At 36.4% G+C, this 22040-nt stretch overlaps 1 pseudogene; it reads right to left on the bottom strand.

The window, feature by feature from the left end:
- Positions 1-12721: 12721 nt before the first annotated feature.
- Positions 12722-12840, bottom strand: LOC117285634 (annotated as a pseudogene).
- Between the last annotated feature and the right edge of the window lie 9200 nt (positions 12841-22040).

The following is a 22040-nucleotide window of genomic DNA, read 5'->3' as shown; positions in this document are numbered from 1 at the left end:
AGCATTTTTGTTTTGTTTATTCATTTATCAAAGTGTATTAAGTGCATACTATTTGTCAATCTTGTATTACTTAGCTTAGAGTATAATTAATATTGCACCTCAGGGTGTTATGATATAAAATTACATCATTCAGTATGTAGACATTTTCAGTATTGTATTACTGAATATAGAAGGCAATGTTGAATATCACCGAGTAGCTTATAAATGTTTAAATATCACTTTGATTGTTGTTGACAAATGATTTTATTCTACTTCACTTTCTTTGTTGACAAGATATTCAAAAGAAATGCCATGTTAGAAAACAATAATGGTACATTTCCCTAAGTCCTAGAGTAGAATATGGAAAAATAAAATTCAGGTGAAAAGCTACAAATTAAAACCAGAATATTCTCAGTGCTTGGATTATTTTCTTTGTATTTCTTTAGTAGTCTGGTCCAGGAATTTCATTTTATAAATTAACCAAACTTAGTGAACAGTTATTTAACCTGAAATTTCCTTATACTTAAGACTTTAGACTTAAGACTTATGTAGGTAAGAGTTTAACTAACTTTGACTTTCAACGAAATTATGAAAGGCCCAAGGCCCAACCACACCCTAAAATCAATTGGATTAGAACCCCAAAGGTTGGGATCTAGGCCATGGCTTTTATTTTAAGCCGCAAGGTGATTTCTACGTGCAGACAAGTGTGAAAACTTTTGATTGGAATGTTAATTTCCAAGTTATTAGAGCAGTACATTTTCATAGCATCTTCTGGGCTTCTCCTTCATTTTTTCTGTCTTCCTCTTTTGGTCCCTTTGAAGACTCATTACTGTTTCTATATAAAGTTAATTTGGTCCACTTTAGATATTAAACTACAGATGATTGTCATTTCTTTCTTTTCCTTTTCTGTGGTACTAGGGGACTGAAATCAGGGTTTCTGTACAGAGCTACATTCTGCAGCTCTCTACTTTTTTTTGTTTTTAAACTTTTGAGACAGGGTCTCCCTAATCCCTAAATTGCCCAGGCTGGGCTCAGAATGATGATTGTTTTGCCTTAGACTCCTGAGGTGCTAGATTATAGGTTGTGTGTCACCACACCTGGAAATTGTCATTTCTTAAAAAACAAAAAAAATCTTTTCTATTGTGCTACTTTAACTTGTGTTTTTCTGCTATTTTTTGCTGTTTCCCTTCCACTCCAAGAATGACAACTTTGACTTCCTAGAACACCCATAATTCTAAAATGTGGGTGAAAATCTATGAATTAGTTATATTTCATGCAAGCTACAAATTTCATATTAACAATATTATCTTAAGGATAAGTGACAGAGGCATCAATCCTAATATCCTGTGTAAGAGCTCCATAAATTTATAATCTGTCATTTCTTTAGCAATAAGATCACTTCACTTATAAAATTCAAAATTCAGCCAAACACGATGATATATAGTACATACCTATAATCCTGGCACTTGGGAGGTAGAGGCAGGAGGATCACAAGTTTGAGGCCTGCCTGGGAAAACAGAGAGTTCAAGGTCACCCTGGACTACATAGCAAGATTCTGAAAAGCAACAGCAACAAAAAACCCCAAGCAAACAAAAAGGAAAATAAAAAAAACTTAAAAGGTTAAATTTTACAATTACATTACATGATTTTGAAAAAGTAACATTATTTTACATTATATATTGTTACAGATGTAATTGTAAGTATACTTATTTATACTTCCAAAGATAAGTTAGTAGAATAACGAACTACAGGGACTGATTTCTTGGAGAACAATTTTTCCTAGGGGGAGTAGATTTTTCAAGATTTTTTAATCTCTCTTATTAGAATATATTTGCAGTACACAATAATCACATTAGCTGGGAGTGTTGGTTCATGACTGTACATCTAGAAGAAGGGAGGCTGAAGCAGGAAGACTCCTTCAAGTTTGAAGCTAGCCTGAGCTACATAGTGTGTTCAAGTCCAGTCTAATTACATAGCAAGACTCTATCACCAAAACGACAATAATTGATGATGATGATGATGAGGGCATTCCCCAGCACTAGCTCTGCCTCACGTCATCAGGCGTTAGATTCTAATGAGTGAGCAGCCTAGATCTCTCCCAGTGTTATCAGCATTTGGGTTCCCACAAATTATTCCCAGGGATTCTTTCCAGGTTCTTGGGGTTCTGAACCAAGAGTTGGACAAGATGCACGGAAAAGGTAGTGAGGTTTTACGTTTATTAAAGGTAGGAAAAGAAGTACACTCTGCAGAGGGAAAGCAGGCCACTGAGAGAAGCCCACAGTGGCCATGAGGTTAATTTTGGAGGTCTTTTGCATTCTTCAGCCTCACGTTAGATCTAGGCCGTTCCATCAAAAGCTTTAATTGATTTTTGTGCCAGACGTAAGTGAAGAATTGAAGATAGCACTTTCTGATTGGTCCCAGGGGCAGGGATGGGAAACTATGTTCTGTGCGTGTGTTCTGGGCCTCTGTGACTGACGGGTTACACCCTCTTGTCCAGTCAGCTTGCTGTAGCCTGATCTCCTGTTTCACCACGCCCTGTACACAGTAGGATTTGCAGTCCTACAAGAATCTAATGCCCCAGCTAATGTGATAGGAGCTCAGGTGATAATTTGAGCAGTAGGGAGCAGCAGCAAATACAAATGAAACTTCTCTTGCTCTGGATTGCTCTGTTCCTGTCATGTGGCCCTGTTCTTAAACTTTAAGTTTGTTTTTTCTCAATTGGAGAGCAGTATTTATTAATTGACCATATTTTAAAAATGTCATGGACAGACTGGGGATTCAACTCAGTGTCACCATGTCTGCCTTGTAAGCACAAGGTTGAGAGTTTGATCCCTGGTACCAAAAAAAAAAAAAAAAAAAAAAAAAAAAAAAAAAAAAAAAAAAGAAAAAAATATAAGGAAGCTATTTCGGTTTATCCTTCTAATAAGCCAATTGATCTTGTTCTGTTGCCAGCCTTTCATTGATTTGATCAGTTTTCTGATCATTTCACTACTTCTAGTCTATCTTTCCTGACTTTTCTCTAATTATTCTTTTTTTCAACACCCACATTTACTTGCTTAGGTCACCAAATTTCCATTTGTGTCATCATTTCCACCTGTGTGAGCCTGTAAACATCTTTGCCTCATCCCACAGCTACCGTTGTTTAGTATTTATGCTTTAGTCTCTGTAAATATTTGGGGATAGAAGAGGTGCCAGTGTGGTTTAATGAGAATCTGACTGGAGCAGAGAGGGCCGGCGAGTGCCTTGACGAGCTGCCATGAAATCTGTCCTCTACCAAAGGTTAGACACACTAGTTGTTTTTCACATCTAAAGATGTCTTGAGAAAATGAGTAGCTAGCTATATTTAAAATCCAACAAAACTCAAGCAGGCACCAGGACACTAATTTAATAATTTACCAAAACTATGGTTATGAGAATGGAAAAGCTTAAAAACCAACACAGTCAGTGCATGCTCTTCCTGTAATCCATGTACATTGGAAACAAGGGTTTCTTTGGGTGAGACTAAAGCGAAAATAAGCATCCATGCTAGTTAGGTAATGGAAACGAGTAAAGTCAACTAGAAATGAAATCTGAAAATTTAAGTCAGGCCTTGGTTAGAGTTTGCTTAAGATATTCCCACCCAGGAAATTAATGCCCCAGTTTTGTCATGCAAGTGATTTTTCAGTAAAAGTTGGAAATCTGAATTTTAAATAAATCACTGGTTTGTGGCTAAAAATTTTAATTTGAGGATCAAAACAATAAAAAATAGTTATAATCCATTGCATACATTTACACGCAATGATGCATTGATACAAAAATCACAGGAGAGGACGCAAAGGTCTGCATCATAATAGAAAGCCAAATAATAAATGATGAACTCCTTTGTCAAAGATGATGTAGCTGAGCACATCTGGAGTTGTTTTTGTGTCTTCCAGTCTGTTCCACTGATCCTCAGGTCTGTTTCTTTGACAGTACCATGCTATTTTTATCACAGTGGCTTTGTAGTATAGTTTCAAATTGGGAATTGTTATACCCGCTGCCATGTCTCTTTTCCTAGGATGTCTTTTGCTATTCTAGGTCTTTTATGGTTCCAAATGAATTTTTGGTTTCTTTTTTCTACTTCTGTGAAATATAGTGTTAGAATTTCAAATGGCATTGTGTTGAATCTGTATAGCATTATTGGTAGTATGGCCATTTTCAACATGTTGATTCTTTCTACCCAGAAGCAGGAGATATCTTTCCGTTTTCTTATATCCTCTTTGATCTCTTTTTTCAGAGTGCTGTAGTTTTCAGTGTAGAGGTCTTTTACTTCTTTCATTAGATTGATTCCTAGATACTTTATTTTTTGGATGCTATTGTGAAAGGAATTGTTTCCCTAATTTCTCTCTCAGTGAGTATGCTATTTGTGTACAAGAAGGCTATTAATTTTAGAGTGTTGACCTTGTATTCACCTACTCTGCTAAGAGTAGTCTACAAGTCTTTTGGTGGAGATTTTTGGGTCTTCAATGTAGAGTATCATATCATCAGCAAATAATGACAATTTAACTTCTTCCTTTCTTATCTTTATTGCTTTAATTTCTTTCTCTTGTCTAATTGCTGTGGCTAATGTTTCCAGAACTATATCGAAGAGGAGTGGTGATAGTGGGTATGCTTGTCTTGTTTCTGATCTTAACATGAAAGTTTTCAGTTTTAGGCCATTTAATATGATGTTGGCTGTTGTTTTTTCATAGATAGCCTTTATTAAATTGAGATATAGACCATCTATTTCAAGTTTTTTGCAGGTTTTTTTTTTTATCATGAATGGGTGTTGAATTTTGTCATCCTCAGTGGAAGAAAGATAGCCACTTTAATAAATGGTGTGGGAAAAACTGAATCTCAACCTGCCAAAGATTAAAACCAGACCCTTATCTCTCACCATGCATCAAATTAAAATCCAAATGGATTAAAGATCTGAATATCAAAACAGAAACACTAAACTTGCTGGAAGAGAAGTTAGGCAGAACTCTTGAAGACATTGGCATAGGAAAAGATTTTAGGAACAAATCCTCAGTAGCACGGGAACTAGCACAAAGAATCAACAACTGGGATCTCATCTTATTAAAAAGCTTGTGCACTGCAAATAAACCATCAACAGAACTAAGAGACAACCTACAATGTGGGAAAAACTTTTTACCAGCTGCTCCTCAGACAAAGGACTATTATATAGAATATATAAAGAACTCAAAACAATCAGCCCCCCCAAATATAAAGACCCAATTCAAAAATGGGCATCTGAAAGGAACAGACATTTCTCAGACAAAGAAGTCAAAGCAGAAAGTAAATATATGAAAAAATGCTCCACATCACTGGTCATTCTAGAGATGCAGATGAAAACAGCACTGAGATTCAACCTCACCCCACAAAGAATGGCTTCTATCAAGAAATCAAACAATAACAAATGTTGGCGGGGTTGTGGGGAGAAAGGAACCCTTTTCCATTGTTGGTGGGAGTGCAGACTGGTGCAACCACTATGGAAATCAATATGGCGATACCTCAAAGAGCTTGGACTGGAGGTACCATTTGACCCAGCCATAGCTCTGCTGGGTGTCTTTCCAAAAGAATTAAAAGAATCATACCACAGAGATATATGCGCATCTATATTTATAGCAGCACAGTTTGTAATAGCTAAACCTTGGAAACAGCCCATTTGCCCATCAGTTGGAAACTGGATAAAGAAGATGTGGTTTTTCTATAAAATGGAATACTACTCAGCCATAAAAAATGAGAGATTAGATTCATTCATAGGAAAATGGATACATATTGAGGATATAATCCTAAGTGAAATAAATAAGTAATACATGTATAAATACTGAATAGTTTCTCTGGTGTGAAAAACTATAATAGTACATAAGATCTTAATGAGATAATTGACATTGTGAAATAGGAAGAAAGGGGCTAAAGGTGTAGGGAAAATGGGAAGGGTAGGGGAAAGCTTATAAGTGAAAAGAAAAGAATATGAGAAAAATGAAAAAATGGAAATGAAGTGTTTGTAAAGTAGGAGGGGAGGAGGGGGTGAAGGGAGGGCAGGGACAAGGGGAAAAAATGAGAACCAAGACCTGTCATGTAAAGGTACAAGATCCCAGTAATGAATGTAACTATACTGTATACCTAAAGTGTACCAATAAACTCAATGAGGAAAAAAAAAACCAATGAACTAATTATGGACAGATAATGGAAGGCACTTTTTAGCTATCATAATATTTATAATTAATTGAAGCAGGAATCACCAGTTAATGTTGACATTTGCATGTGAAAATCTGAGTAGCAACAGAATACAATATTTACATAGCTTTGAATTTATTCCCCACCAAATTCTTATAAGATAAAAAAAAATAACTTTACAGTGGAAGAAAATAACACAGTGATTTGCATCCCTAATAAAAGGGAAAATCAACATTAGTACTTCTTGATGCGATGTACTAAGACAAGAACATTATGATGATATTCATAAAGAAATACCAGACAAACTGAAGGTTATTCTATATATCAAGTGATGTGTTCTACTCCAATTTCACTGTCACTTGAGACTGAGGAATGGTTCCAGATAAAAGAGGTTAAAAAGACATGGCAATAAATCAATGCTCAATTGGAAATTTTTATTGTTTTAAAGGACATTACTAGCCAGGCATGGCAGTGCGTCCCTATAGTCGCAGCATTCTGGGAAACTGAGACAGGAGGATTGCAAGTTTGAGCCCAGCCTGGGCAATGTAGTGATTTGGTGAGACCCTATCTCAATATAAAAAAAATTTAAAAAGGACTGGGTATGTAGCTCAGCGTAAAGGCCTTGGGTTTGATTTCCAGGACAAAATAAATATCTGTAGAATAGGCAATAGCATTAAACTAATATTATTCTCTTGATTTTGATAGTTTTACTGTGGAGAAGTAAGATACAGACACCGAAGTCTTTAAAGGTAAGGAGGCATTGTGTCCGTAATTTATGATCAACTCGTTCAGAAAAATATAGAGATGATATAGCAAATGTAAAATACTAACATTTAACATTTGGATGAAAGTATACAGGAATTCTTTGTAGTATTCTTGCAGTTTTTTTTGTTTGTCTGAAATTATGTCAAAATGTAAATTTGAATCAATGCTCTTTGCAGAGAGGTTACATCTCAAGTAGAATTTCTGAAGTCCTTTGGGTGGGTCTCCCTGTGTCAGGATGCACAAAGACGTGGCAGCTGTGTCTTTTCTTCTTGTTTTCTTCTTCAGATATAGAAATACAGTTATCAGTGCTACAGTTTTACAGGAGAGATACCAATGTGAGTTGTATTCCGTTCACATGATTCAAAGGAATTCTCATCTTCCTAAGTTATTGTTTAGTGTTATGGCTGCTTCCTTGAAGAATATTTCCATATCTTAGGGCTAATTTCACAGTTGAGATTCGTGAGAGCAATTCTGTTTACCACTTTTAGACTATGACTCTTAACTATTGAGAATTTCTTTATCCTTCTCCTAGGTAAATTCATGGCAGGCCCAGCCATACTTTAACTGCTTTAATATCCAAAACTGAGCTCAAAACAAGTCTAAAATCTTTATTTCTTGGTTTCTTTGTCCCCAGCCTACTCCCGGGTATATTCAGGGCTTCTCCCTCAGTCACATTTATTATACTCATGTTAGTAATTACATTACCCTAAAAGCAAATGCTTTCAGTGACACACTAATGTGCAATTCAGCAAGTGCTCTTGAATTATAATGAACATTTCAATTTTAATGAGGTTTGGCTGAATTACTGCAGTCTCTGCAGTTTATCTAAAATGGTACAATACCTGCATTGGTAATCCAGCCGTGCCTATGTTAGGGATCTGTGGCGAGAGCTCATTTCCATCTTCATTTTTCTTCCATAGAAGGGAAAAATTGCTGGATAAGCCACTTTAATAACAACAGAAGCAGCAAATTTATTTTTTGACAGGAGAATGACGAGGGCTGACTGCAACTGACTGAGCAAAATGAGAACGGAAAGATAATAGTTCAGAGTCAGCCAGGATCCCAACAGAAAGTCTTGGATATAAAGTGTGATTTTAAAAAGCACTGCTCCTAAAACTGTTCAGCAGGAGGAAAACCATATTTAGATAAATTTTCAAATAGAAAATTTAAGCTTTTTTTTCCCTGTGGATATCACAGAAATTATTTTTTAAAATGAAATGTGGCACAGGTCAAACATCACCCTGTACACCATAGGATTTGAGTCTAAGGATTTTGCTGGGTAGTTGCTTTCCAGTTAGAAAATAATTGAAACATGTAGGTGGTAAAGACAAGGAAAGAGAAAAAGTGGAAAAGCTTTGGTGTGGTTTTGCATATAGTCTGGTCCAGTCAAGGATAGCAGTAGAGAAATGAGGGAGAAAACGGGAATAGTGGGGAAGAAGCTTTATAACAACAGGAGCTTCTAAGAAACAGGTGATCTGAAACAGTTTCCAAATTAGGTGGGAGCAACAGTCACTGATATGAAGCTTATTGCCTAGAAACAGAAAATATTTCAAATGGATTAATCGTGAGAGAGCTCAGAGAAAGAGAAGGAAGTGGGACAGGTCTTCTTCCATTCATGGTAGGGGAGGAATCTTCAGGTTCTCTCACAAAAAGGAAAGCTAATGTCACACTGTGTTTTGAAGACATACTTGAGCAGTGACTCTATTAGACAAGAGGGAAAAACAGGCTGAATGTCGCCAGCCAAGCCGAAGCAGAATTATAGTCACTGTTGATCTAGGGAAGTAGTGATTCTTCTATTTCTGCAGAGACCCCTGCTCTGCAGCTGCCAGCAATTTTAAGAAGGCTGCTTGTCACTGGTCCTACTGCTTTGAAAAACAGGCTTGGCTTTAGACTTGGACTTTGATTTTATCAGCCAGTTTATTTGTCTTCCAACCTCCACGTGTGCCCCTTTTCTACTTTTGTACTTTATTTATGCATTTTCTTGGTCCTGGGCATGGAACCTAGCACCTCGTGAATGCTAGGCACACATTCTATCATTAAGCTACACTCCAAGCACTCATTTTTCACACTTTAATAAAGAGGCAGTGTCCTTAAATTAAAGGCTCTTCTTTGCATTAAAGTTATGAACCCCACATACTCTGGCTTTCTTCATCAATTCACACAGTGTTTTCTCTTCTATATTATGTAAAATAGATGACACTCCCCTGTACTGTCAGTTCTATCAGCATCGAAATAGGGTTTAATATTCCATTTTGAAAGCCCTCACATTTTTTCCTGTTTCTCAGCTCCATGCAGTAATTGTTATTTCCTTCATCTCACCTCCCATGAACTCAACTCCTTCCAATCCACGTTCTATTATCATTTCCTAAAACTATGCCGCCACCTTTGTTAGTGACTTCCATGGGGTCAAAAACAATAGCAGACTCTGTCTTCGTTTTTCTCAATTCTCATTGGCCTGGGCTATAATTTCTCAGTCTCTGTCTTGACAGAGGCCTTTCCTGGCAGTTTTCATGACGCGTTTTCCACGTCTCCTGACCACCATGGGTGATTTGCTCAGCCTTTTGCCACTTCATTTTTTTTTTTTTTTTGCCCAAATGTTAAATATGGAGGATCTTTAGTGTCTTTGGATGCTTTTCTTTTCTCTTCCCCTCCCTTCTCGCCTTATTATACTCTTCCCAGGTAATCTTATCTGAACTCGTAATTAGGAGTTTTTGAAATACGGGGCATTTAATTATAGAAGTTTGTAAGGATTGCTTTTAAAAATTAATGTTATTGGTACAATTTAAATATATATAGCAATCATCTTCCTCAAAGGAAATGTGTACCTGTACGTGGTGTATCTTGATTCCTCTTTTTCTCTCATTCCCTTATCTCTTCAACTCCCTTCCTTTTCTTATTTACAAAAGCTGTGTTTACATTTTTCCTTCTCTTCTCATTTTTTTCTTTTTCCTTCCTTCCTTTCTTCCCGCCCCTTCCTTGTCTCCCTTTTCTTTTGAACGATTTCTTCATATTTCACGCTATTTATTATACATTTTAGACCTTGTTTACCCTCTCATTTTCTCACACCGGAGACAATCTGATATTTATACATGGGTGTCCAACTTATTTCACTGAAGAGTATAGCCTCAAGTTGTTATACATCCATTTAGTTATACATGTCTCAAGTGTATCTTTCATTTTGTCTGAGTAGTATGCCACTGTACAAAAGAAAATATATCTCCTATATCCATTCATTGGTTGATGGGCATTTGGGCTGTTTCCAAGATTTAGCTATTACAAACTGTGTTGCTATAAACATGGGTGGCATACATTGTTTTGGTATGATGCTTTTAATTCTTTCAGGATGATACCCAGAAGGGGAATAGCTGGGTCTAGTGAACCTCTGATCTTAATATTTTGAGGAATCTACACAATGATTTCCACAGTGGTTGTACCAGTCTCACACCAACAGTGGAGAAGTGTTCCTTCTCCCCCACAGCCCCACCAGCATTTGTTGTTGATTGATTTCTTGAAATTAGCCAATGTTTTCAGGGGTGAGATGGAATCTCAGCATTGTACTGATATGCTCCTCTCCAATGACCAGTGGTGTTCAGCATTTTTTTCATATATTTATTTGCCATATGCACTTCTTCATCTGAGAAGTGTCTGTTTCAGATGCCTATCTTTGGTGGGTCTTTAAATTTGGAGGGTATAATTTTTTTTCAATTCTCCATATGTTTTAGATATTAGTCCTTTATCTGAGGGACTACTGGCTAAAATTTTTTCCCATTCTTGTAGGTTGTTTCTTTACACTCTTGGTGATTTCTTTTGCAGTGCAAAAACTTTTTAATAGGTTGAGATCCCAGTTGTTGATTCTTTCCCATAAAGTCTGGGTTTTGTTCATGAAGTCTTTGCCTACCCCTGTGTCCTCAAGAGTTCTACCTACTCTCTCTCCCAGCAGATTTAGTGTTTGTGTTTTAATATTTAAATCTTGATTTACTTTGATTTTTGTTTAGTGTATGGTGGGAGACATGGGTCTAGTTTTAGTCTTTAGCGTGTAGAAAGCTGATTTTTTCCAGCACCACTTTTTTTTTCTTCCAGTAAATGTGTTTGGCCCCTTTGTCAAAGGTAAGTTGGCTGGGTGTGTTTGGGATTGTTTGTACCTTTTCTAGTCTGTTCCATTGATCATCAGGTCTGTTTGTTTGTTTTGCCAATACCATGCTATTTTTTTTTTTTTATCACAGTAGCTCTGTAGTATAATTTTAACTCAGGGATTGTGATGCCCCCTTCCTTGCCTTTGTTGCCCAGAATTGTTTTTCTATTCTGAGTCTCTTCTGATCCCCAACAAACTTTAGAAATGTCTTCTCTAGTTCTATGAGGTATGCTAATTGAATTTTAATTGAAATTGCATTAAATCTGTATAACAGTTTTTGGAGTATGGCCATTTTCACTATGTTGGTTCATCCCACCCGAGAGCAAAGCTACCTTTCCATTTTCTTGTATGGGCTTTGATCTCCTTTTTTTAGAGTGCCACAGTGTGTAGGTTCTTTATTTCCTTTGTTAATTTTTTTATGCTCTCAGGATTTTCCTATTTTCTTTCTCAATGAGTTTGTTATTTGTGTATAGGAATACTATTTATTTTTGAACTTTGACTTAGCATCCTGCTACAGTACTGATTTTGGTTATTAAATCTAGAAGTTTTTTGGTGGAGTTTTTGGAATCTTCTCTGTATAGTGATATCTGCAATTGATAATTTAACTTCTTCCTTTCCTATCTTTATTTCTTTTCTTCCTTTTTCTTGTCTAATTGTTCTGGCTAATGTTTCCAGAACTATGTTGAGTAGGAGTGTGCATCTACAATTTTAAATATCATCTTTATGCTACTCAGTCTCAGGTTTGGATCTGTAGCTCAGAGTACTCTACTCTCCTCAGGACTCTAAAATGCAGTCCTGTATTTACTGTGTCTAATGAAGTTTATCCAAAGTGTTTTTTTTTCTTTCTTTCTTCTTTCTGAGGATTGAACCCAGGGAGACCTGAGCTACACCCTCAGACCTTTATTTTGAAACAGTCTCACTAAATTTCCCAGGCTGGCCTTAAACTCATAGTCCTCCCACCTTAGCCTCCTGAGTAGCTGGAATTATAAGCATGCACTACTAGACGTCTTCAAATGAAAATTTTTCTTTAGAGTACCTTAACTAATACAATGTTATATGCACGTACCAATTCCCCAAAATGAGCATCACTGTATTTATCTTATGGAATGGGTACATGTGCTTAACATATCTTCATCCTTTTTATTCCCCTCTCTTCCCCACCTTCCTTTCTCTCTTGCTTTTAGATTCCCTTTCCCTATTATTATTAATATATTATTATTATAGTTCATGTTTGTAACATATAAAGATTACAGTCAGTGTGGGTAATTGGAACATGTACATGGTATATGTTCAAACTTTTTGTAATTCTTTCTTTAGTTACTTAGTTCTCATTACTATGATTTTTTTTCTGCCACGATTTTTTTTCTTCACGATGGAGATGTGAAAGATCATCTAATGTAGAATAGAAGACAAGGAACATCCCAGTTAACAGTGGAACCACATATTCTGAGTTTGAATCGTGAATGTGTTCCCCCACGTGTCAGTTCACTTCTTAAACTTCAGTTTTGTATTCTACAAAATGTGGGCAACAATACTAACCATGCAGTGTAGTGTGAGAAGTAAACGAGGCCACAGCTATAGAGCCATCGGCAAATAGCTTGGCACATCACGAACATTTCACAACTTTTATGTAATTTTATTGTTCATTTTTCCCTCACCAGGTAATACAGTTCTCAGAACACAGTATATTCTAATTAATTTTTTGTTCAATGACTAAATAAGTAATAGTAAACTGATAAGTACAGATACTACATTTGATCTTAGCTGAAAGGCCAAGAAGTGATTAAATAAATTAATAAAGTGTGGGCTCAGTTTTACTCATAGAATTGAGGATGAAGCAAAACACATTCGAAGTTATTATAACGGTGCTTACTGGGGCTGGGGATTTAGCTCAGTGGTTCTGCCACCTGCCTTGCAGACGCAGTGACCCCAGTTTGATCCCTGGTACCCAAAACAAAAACACCAAACACGGTACTTACTACCTTGTAAATGCCCAGTGAAGGTGTATTATTAATACTTAAAGATGGGGCTGACCAACTGATATGATTAAGAATACACTCAGCTCTGATCTATCCCAATTATCACTTTTAATTGTTCACTGGGTCCCACCCATCCAATGTATAAGGGGCACCATTCCTACCAGTGCCCCCCTTATTTTCTTTCTCCTTGCCTTCCCTTCCCTTTCTTTTCCTTTCATCTTTGCATTTCGTCCTCCCTTCTTCCTGTAGCCCTGAGGATTGAACCCAGAGTCTTTCCACTGATCTACGTCCCCTGACCTCTTCTCTTTATTTTTGACGGGGCCTTGCTAAGTGACTCAGTTTCCGAGGCTGGGCTCAGACTGGCATTCTCCGGCCTCAGCATCCGAGAGTGCTAGGGTTCTGGCTGTGAGCTTTCACACCGGACTTCTCCTTCTCCTTTCTTTATGTTTATTTTAGCACTGCTTCTCTTGAATCTCACCTCCCCGTAATGATCACCCACTCTTCTAAATCGAATAATTTCCACGTTTATAGTGCTACCTTAGATCTTTTTCCGTAACTACATGCACATGATTGGCTACTTGGTTTTTCCACTCAAATGTCTCATAAACATCTCAGATATAATGTGTTCAAAACTACGCTTGATTTCACCCTCCTGTCACTTTCCCAATTTTGTGTGCTCCAAAATCATCTCATCTCGAATATGGCGATTCCTTTTTGTTGCTGAGGCTAAGAACCTAATCTTTACCGTTTCTTCTGTGCTCCTTAGACCACAAAGAAATCTTGCAGATGTTTCTAGAAAATCTAGCATGAATACAACCACTTCTTATTGGGTCAGCTGTTCTCTCCTTTCCTCAAGTCAGAATCTCCTCCTAGTTAAACTGATTGATAGCGGGTTCTTTTGCAATTCTCTTTCAACCGACTCAGGTCTTCTTTCCCACCTCTCCACAGCAAATTATTCTCAGGGTGAGGGTGGTAGCCCATGAGTTCCACATTGTCTTCAGTGTCCCTGATTCTGCCTCCTCCATTTCCAACACAGCTGCCACAGTTAATTCTTTCAAAGCGTGCATCGCTCTTGTCCTCAAACCCTCAAATGGCTTCCCCCTAATAGTGGAAGCTGAACTGCTTATGTTGGTTTGCAAGGTTTTATATAATCTTTCTGATACCCTAGACCTTTTAAACCTTCCTACCTCCACTCCAATTGCAACAACCAATTAGGGAAATCCAAGGACTGTCCTGCCCTAGAGTCTTGGTATTTGTTATTCCCCTGCGTGAATCACACTTCCTCTAGATTTATTTATGCCTTGCATTCCTTCACCTGTTTTCTGTCTCCAGCGGCCCCTTTGCTGAGAGGCTTTCCTTGACCACCCAATAAAATACTGTACTCTCCCTCATCACCGTTGCTGTCACCCTCTGTTTGTTTTTCCTCATTTTTGTGATTACCTCCTGGCATATGATTTGTTTATTGTTTCCAGTCGTACTAGGATGTAAATTTCATGACTTAAGACTTCTTTTTATTGTCCTAATTTATTCCTTTAACCTAGAATGGTAGGTATTGAAAATATTTGCTAATCAGTACATGAATTAACAAGTGTTTTGGGAACCTAGTGTCTTCTAAAATTTCCTCCCCAAACAAAACTTTTGCTTATTAATAGTAACCTGATAAAGTGCCAAAGGTTCAGTTTGCTGGACTGATTTGTACTGTGGATAAAAAGGGTTGAGTTTTTTTATGTTTCTCAAATCTAAGTAGATGATTGCTCTCTTAATCTAATCACATAATTAGCACTATCAGCTGGCAAAATTAGACCATTTATTTATTTGTATTAATTGGGGATTGATCCCAGGGCCTTCTACTGAGCCATATCCCCAACCTTTTTAAATTTTTGCTTTGAGACAGAATCTCACTAATCTGTTCAGGCTAGATTCAAACTTATGATCCTCCTGCTTCAGCCTCCCAGAATGCTGGGACTATAGGTGTGCACCACCAAATGTGGCTTGAGACTTTTATTTAAAAATCATTCTGCACATTGCAATGCATTCAAATTATTGCAAGATGACTTATTAAGGGCTCCAAATACTCCCTGGCCCTCTTTTCTTGGCTCCTCCCAAATTGACTATTTAAAGTGAGCACAGGGAGGAAAATCTTGTTTCAAGGCAGGGCTTACTAAGATTCAGAGCTGATAAATGTGCCTTTTGGCTTCTTGGCCTCCCAGAGGAATAGAGTAACTTGCTTTTTAATCTCCTACTTGGTTGGGGACCAGATGCAGTCTGGTTTCCATTTGCAGCTTAGTTGTGCTTCTTGTGTGATGATTGGGATATCTCTTGAGGGAGTACAGCCCCTTCCTAGGAACAGAACAAAACCATAAAATATGAACCTTCCCAAGTGACTTTTATCCTAAAACCCAGCCTATATTTGTAACTGACCTGTACATTCATGACTAACAACAACAACAAAACCCATTCTAATCTTGAATATTTCCTCCTTTTTTTCTTTAGCTCTGCCATTCATGAACCAGATCTGCTGGAGGTGAAGTGCCACCTTTGCCCTTAGCTTTTGTAAAAAGTACCTGGAATATGAGATGAAGCCTAAATTTCCATCGAATATTTCTAAATAATAAATTCAGTATTTTATAATAGATCCGTAATAACAGTTTAACTTTTATAAGATACCTTCTGTAGAAAACTTGAAAGTGTTTTTTGCTTTTCTTCTTCCAGGAAAATCTTTTAATTGGGAGCTTAAGAATACACACCCTAACACTTTCTAAATTTGGTAGAAATGTTTGGCAGCAACTGAGATGCTGTTGCTGATAATAACTACAAACATCCTAATTACTGCATTTGTTTGGTATAAGCTGTGTTCACACAGCCACGTGATGGGTTAATTACTATGTGAGCATCCTTGAGAGTGCTGACTTAGCTAGTATGTTGCCTTTAAAAATAAACCTGTAAGAGGTGCTTAACTTCTAATAAAACAAATATACAGTAGAGTTAATTTCCCTAATTTATAAATGGTCTCCCTACTATTAGACTTTCCTCCATTTAAAGCATCTACCTTAGCTAGATAAATCATTTTAAGGCATTGTTTTCTCATGCTGTGTCATTATTAAAACCTGTTAGTTGCTTTACATTTTGAGAAGCCAACTCAATTTTACACACACACACACACACACACACACACACACACACACACACACACACACCACTATTTTCCTTTTCCTCTAGAAGAAAAATTAAATATAATCTAAATTTGAAATCTGTATACTTAATGGCTTTTGAAATCTGTGCCCTGCCTACTTTTCTAGCCTTATTTTCCACTGAGTTTTAGATAAACTCTGTGCTGAAGTCTAAAATGTCTCCTTATTCTCCAGAAGCATGCTTTGTGCTTCGTGATTACTACCCAGATGCATGTTTTCTTACTTCCTATTTTCTTTCCATTCTTTTCCTGTAATGCCTGCTTAATTATACTTTGTGTCTTCCTCTCTGGTCTACACAGATGTTCCCTTTTCTTTGGTGTCATGTATTGATTTATTAGTTAACTTTATTTTCCTGTACTTCCAAATAAGCTGTGCCATTTCTAAAAATAGAACAGTCTTGTTTATTTGTATGTGCTTCACACATAGAAAGTGTTTAATATTTATTTTATTCTAACAATTTGTAATTTCACATATTTGTTCCATAAATGGAATGCTTAGTCTTTTAAATTCCTATGCAATTTGGCTTCTAATATACAAATGTCTCTACACTCATTCATGTAGGTATAACAAATTCTTAGAGATTCTACTTATGCAAGCACAAGTCTATTTGTGACGTGTACTAAATGATTCATTGGCATGTATTTTTGTGAGCTATTTTCTGTTGCTGTAACAGAATGTCTGAGACAGAAAATTTATTTTAAAAAGAGGTTTATTTTGGCTCAGAGATCTGGAGGCTGAAAATTCCAGGCCCATGGCGCTGGCATTTGCTCAGCTTCATTTGATCAGTGAGGAGCTCGCGTAGCTTCAACTCATGGCAGAAAGCAGAAGGGAATATATGGCTCAATGGTAGGGTGTTTGCCTAGCGTGGGTGATGTCCCGGGTTTGGTTACCAGCATCACACACACACACACACACACACACACACACACTGAATATTTTAAGGTATTTTTAATTAAACTGTGATGCCTTGAAGAGTTTTTGTTTCTTTGACTAGATTTAAAACAGTTTTGTGCATCCTAAAACGATTCCTTTCCAATTTTCAACTCTAATTTTTCTAAAACTCTTTTGCTATCATACAGATTTGCCCTTGATAGAATTTTACTTTTTCATGTAACATATTGACACAATCTGTTATAACGTCTCTGCTTTAGACCGCGCCTCCTTTGATTGCTTTGAGGATGATTTGCTCATTACTCGCTACTCTGCCCTGTGGCTAGAATTCAGGACAGCTAATACTCAACAAACAGAACTTGCATCATCCTTGTCCTTCTCTGACTTATAGTTTATGCTCCCTCTCAAAGCAAGTCTATTATGTGTTATGTACATGTACCAATTTCACACAAGGAGTGTTGACATAATGTACTGTAAACATGTACAAAAAACAAAAAAAGGGGGGAAAGGATTCAAAGGATAGGAGGAGGGAGAAGAAAGGGAAAGAAGATGAGAAAAGTAAGCAAGACACATTATGTACATGTATCAACTGCCCACAAGGAACATAAACATTATGTACTGCACACATGTATTTTTTTTCTTTCTATTGAGTTTATTGGTACATTTTAGGTATACAGTACAGTTACATTCATCATTGGGATCTTGTACCTTTACATGACAGGTCTTGGATCTCATTTTTTCCCCTTGTCCCTGCCCTCCCTTCACCCCTCCTCCCCTCCCCCTTTACAAACACTTCGTTTCCATTTTTTCATTTTCTCATATTTTTTTCTTTTCCCTTATTCCCTTTCCCCTACCCTTCCCACTTTCCCTACGCCTTTAGCCCTTCTCTTCCTATTTCACATTGTTAATTATTACATTAGGGTCTTGTGTACTATTATAATTTTTAACACCACAGAAACTATTTGGTGTTTATATATGTGTGACTTATTTATTTCACTTAGAAGTATATCCTCAATATGTATCCATTGTCCTATGAATGAATCTAATTTCTCATTCTTTATGGCTGAGTAGTATTCCATTTTATAGAAAAAGCACATCTTTATCTAGTTTTCAACTGATGGGCAACTGGGCTGTTTCCAAGTTTTAGCTATTACAAACTGTGCTGCTATAAACATAGGCATTCATATGTCACTGTGATATGATTTTTTTTCTTTTATTGAGTTTATGGGTGCATTTTAGGTATACAGTAAAATTACGTTCATTACTGGGATCTTGTACCTTTACCTGATAGGTCTTGCTTCTCATTTTTCTCCCCTTGTCCATGCCTCCCTTCAGCCCCCCCCAACCTCCCCATTTACAAACAATTTATTTCCATTTTTTCATATTTTTTTCTTTTCCCTTGTTACCTTTCCCCTACTCTTGCCATTTTCCCTACACCTTTGGCCCTTTTCTTCTTATTTCATATGGTCAATTATATCATTAGGATCTTATGTACTATGATAGTTTTTCACACCAGAGAAACTATTCAGTATTTACACATGTGTGACTTATTTATTTCACTAAGGAGTATATCCTCAATATGTATCCATTTTCCTATGAATGAAATCAATTTCTCATTCTTTATGGATGAGTAATATTCCATTTTACAGAAAAACCACATCTTCTTTATCCAGTTTCCAAAGAATGGGCAAAAGGGTTGTTTCCAAGTTTTAGCTATTGCAAACTGTGCCGCTATAAACATTGGTGTGCATATATCACTGTGGTATAATTCTTTCAAATATTTTGGAAAGATACCCAGCAGAGGGATGGCTGGGTCAAATGGAACCTCTAGTCCCAGCTCTTTGAGGTATCGCCATATTGATTTCCATAGTGGTTGCACCAGTCTGCACTCCAACCAACAGTGGAGAAAGGTTCCTTTCTCCCTAAAACCCTGCCAACATTTGTTATTGGTTGATTTCTTGATAGAAGCCATTCTTTGTGGGGTGAGGTGGAATCTTAGTGCTGTTTTCATCTGCATCTCTCGAATGACCAATGATGTGGAACATTTTTTCATATATTTACTTGCTGCTTTGACTTCTTTGTCTGAGAAATGTCTGTTCATTTCAGATGCCCATTTTTGAATTGGGTCTTTATATTTGGGGGGGGCTGATTGTTTTGAGTTCTTTATATATTGTAGATAATAGTCCTTTGTCTGAAGAGCAGCTGGCAAAATTTTTTTCCCACATTGTAGGTTGTCCCTTAGTTCTGTTGATGGTTTCTTTTGCATTGCAGAAGCTTTTTAATAAGATAAGATATCAGTTGTTGATTCTTTGTGCTAGTTCCCATGCTACTGAGGATTTGTTCATAAAATCTATTCCTATGCCAATGTCTTCAAGAGTTCTGCTTAACTTATCTTCCAGCAAGTTTAGTGTTTCTGTTTTAGTAGTTACATCTTTAATCCATTTGGATTTTAATTTGATGCATGGTGAGAGATAAGGTTCTAGTTTTAATCTTTGGCAGGTTGAGATCCAGTTTTTCCAACACCATTTATTAAAGAGGCTATCTTTTCTCCAGTGGGGATGGTCAACTCCTTTGTCAAACATGAGGTAGCTGAGTACATCTGGAGTTGTTTTTGTGTCTTCCAGTCTGTTCCATTGATCCTCGGGTCTGTTTCTTTGCCAATACCATGCTGTTTTTATCACAGTGGCTTTGTAGTATAGTTTCAAATTGGGAATTGTTATACCTGCTGCCATGTCTCTTTACCTAGGATGACTTTTGCTATTTTAGTTCTCTTATGTTCCCAAATGAATTTTTGGATACTTTTTTCTAGTTCTGTGAAATATAGTGTTGGAATTTCAATTGGCATTGCATTGAATCTGTATAGCAGTTTTGGTAGTATGGCCATTTTCACTATGTTGATTCTTCCTACCCAGGAGCAGGGGATATCTTTCCATTTTCTTATATCCTCTTTGATCTCTTTTTTCAGATTGCTGTAGTTTTCAGTGTAGAGGTCTTTTGCTTCTTTTGTTAGGTTGATTCCTAGATACTTTATTTTTTTGGATGCTATCGTGAAAGGAATTGTTTCCCTAATTTCTCTCTCAGTGAGTCTGTTATTTGTTTACAAGAAGGCTATTGATTTTTTGAGTGTTGACCTTGTATCCTGCTACTCTGCTGAGAATGTCAATTAAGTCTAGAAGTCTTTTGGTGGAGTTTTTTGGGTCTTCAATGTAGAATATCGTATTGTCAGCAAATAATGACAGTTTAACTTCTTCCTTTCCTATATTTATTGCTTTAATTTCTTTCTCTTGTGCAATTGCTATGGCTAATGTTTCCAGAACTATATCGAAGAGGAATGGTTCACACATGTATTAATAAACTAAAAATCTAAACCTGATCAGGTTATTGGCTAGATACTTAAAAATTATTTATGGATTATAAAGCACCTTTTGGAATAAGGACTTTTAAAAGCTAAAACCCTGGTCTTATCCTTGCTTCTTAACACATATGGACCAGGATTTGTAATCTCTGATAGTGGGTGATAAGAAGAGTACCCTTTAAAATATGCAATTTTACCAGTAAATGAAAATAGCTGAGAAATTTAGGAGTGAGAGCAACTTTCATTAGTGCTAAGTTATGTTGATCATTTTATGGGTGTCAACAATCTGTTTCTTTCTTTACCCAATAAAAGAAACTCTGACTAGGAGTATGAATTCAGTGGCAGAGTACTTGCTTACCATCCATCGGGCCCTGAGTTAAGTCTCTAGCATCAAACACACAAAAACCAAAACCAACCAGCAGAACAAACTACTAGTTTGCTGTTTCATGCAGGAGGAACGTTTTTGTGAAACTCCTTCAGGTATTAACATTTAGTGTAGGAGTATTAATTGCTTTTGTTTCAGTTGAATATTGGGTTTCTACAAAAGCCACACTATTTTAGAATGAGTCTGACCCTGTTCTACAGTATGCGTCATTGGCAAATGAAACAAAATAAATAAAATTAATCTTTGAAGAGCTGCAGTAAAAGAAATTTTCCTAAATATAAATAGGACTAGAACAGAATGTGCCCATTTAAAAAAAATAAAACAACCAAAAACCCCCAAAACTGACAATTGTTCAAAGCCAACTGAAAAGTTTCTTTTCATGTTTCAACAGGATTTCTGTTCTATTGTAAGATCTTTAAAGTATAAGTTAGGAAATAATATCAAAATGGGCATTTCCTATAAATGATACAGCAGCCTTAAATGGCCAATGTATAGACCTATGGTTTGCATATTATGCTGTCTTTGAGTTCATTTGACTGAAAGGAGAGATCTATGACATGAAGAAATTGAAAAATATAAGATGATTTTGTCAAAAATAATTTTAATATTAGTTATGATTACTCAACTGCCATTGTAAAATATGTTGTGCTATTCTTAATTGTATTCACAAATATCCTTTTTCATCTCATAAGCTCATTGAAAGCTTTTCACAAATTTTACTTATTTGTATTTTTTTATGAATGAGAAAGAAATTTTTATTTGTTCTGTGCTTAATAAATGCCTTGCTTTTTTAATGAAGGAAGAAGGGGTGTGGTTAAAATATGTTTTACATACTACTTGAGTTAGGAATTTATAGAGAAAAATAACATAAGAAAATGTACATTAAATCTGATTTGAACATATCTGAGAGCCAATCTAACTGCTACACAGTAATATCATCTTATTTTCTAAATGCAGTCAACCAGGCTTGTAAAAGGCTCCAATTAACAGCACAATAAATAAAAGGATTGATTTTTATCATGCACACAGACTGATGACTAATATGTAGGCATTTGTTATATAGTAAAATTCTTCATAGTTCAAGATGTGATAAATCACATAAGCGTTAACTTGGGCAAGATGAAAACAAGTTAGAGAAAAAAATTAGATTAATGACATTATCTATGAGTTTTTTTGGTAAAAG

The sequence above is a fragment of the Fukomys damarensis genome, unplaced genomic scaffold, assembly GCF_012274545.1.
Source record: "Fukomys damarensis isolate Sample0158 unplaced genomic scaffold, DMR_v1.0_HiC HiC_scaffold_11, whole genome shotgun sequence".
Lineage (NCBI taxonomy): Eukaryota > Metazoa > Chordata > Mammalia > Rodentia > Bathyergidae > Fukomys > Fukomys damarensis.
The sequence above is the reverse complement of the archived record's forward strand: the minus strand, read 5'-3'. Positions and strand labels throughout refer to the sequence as shown.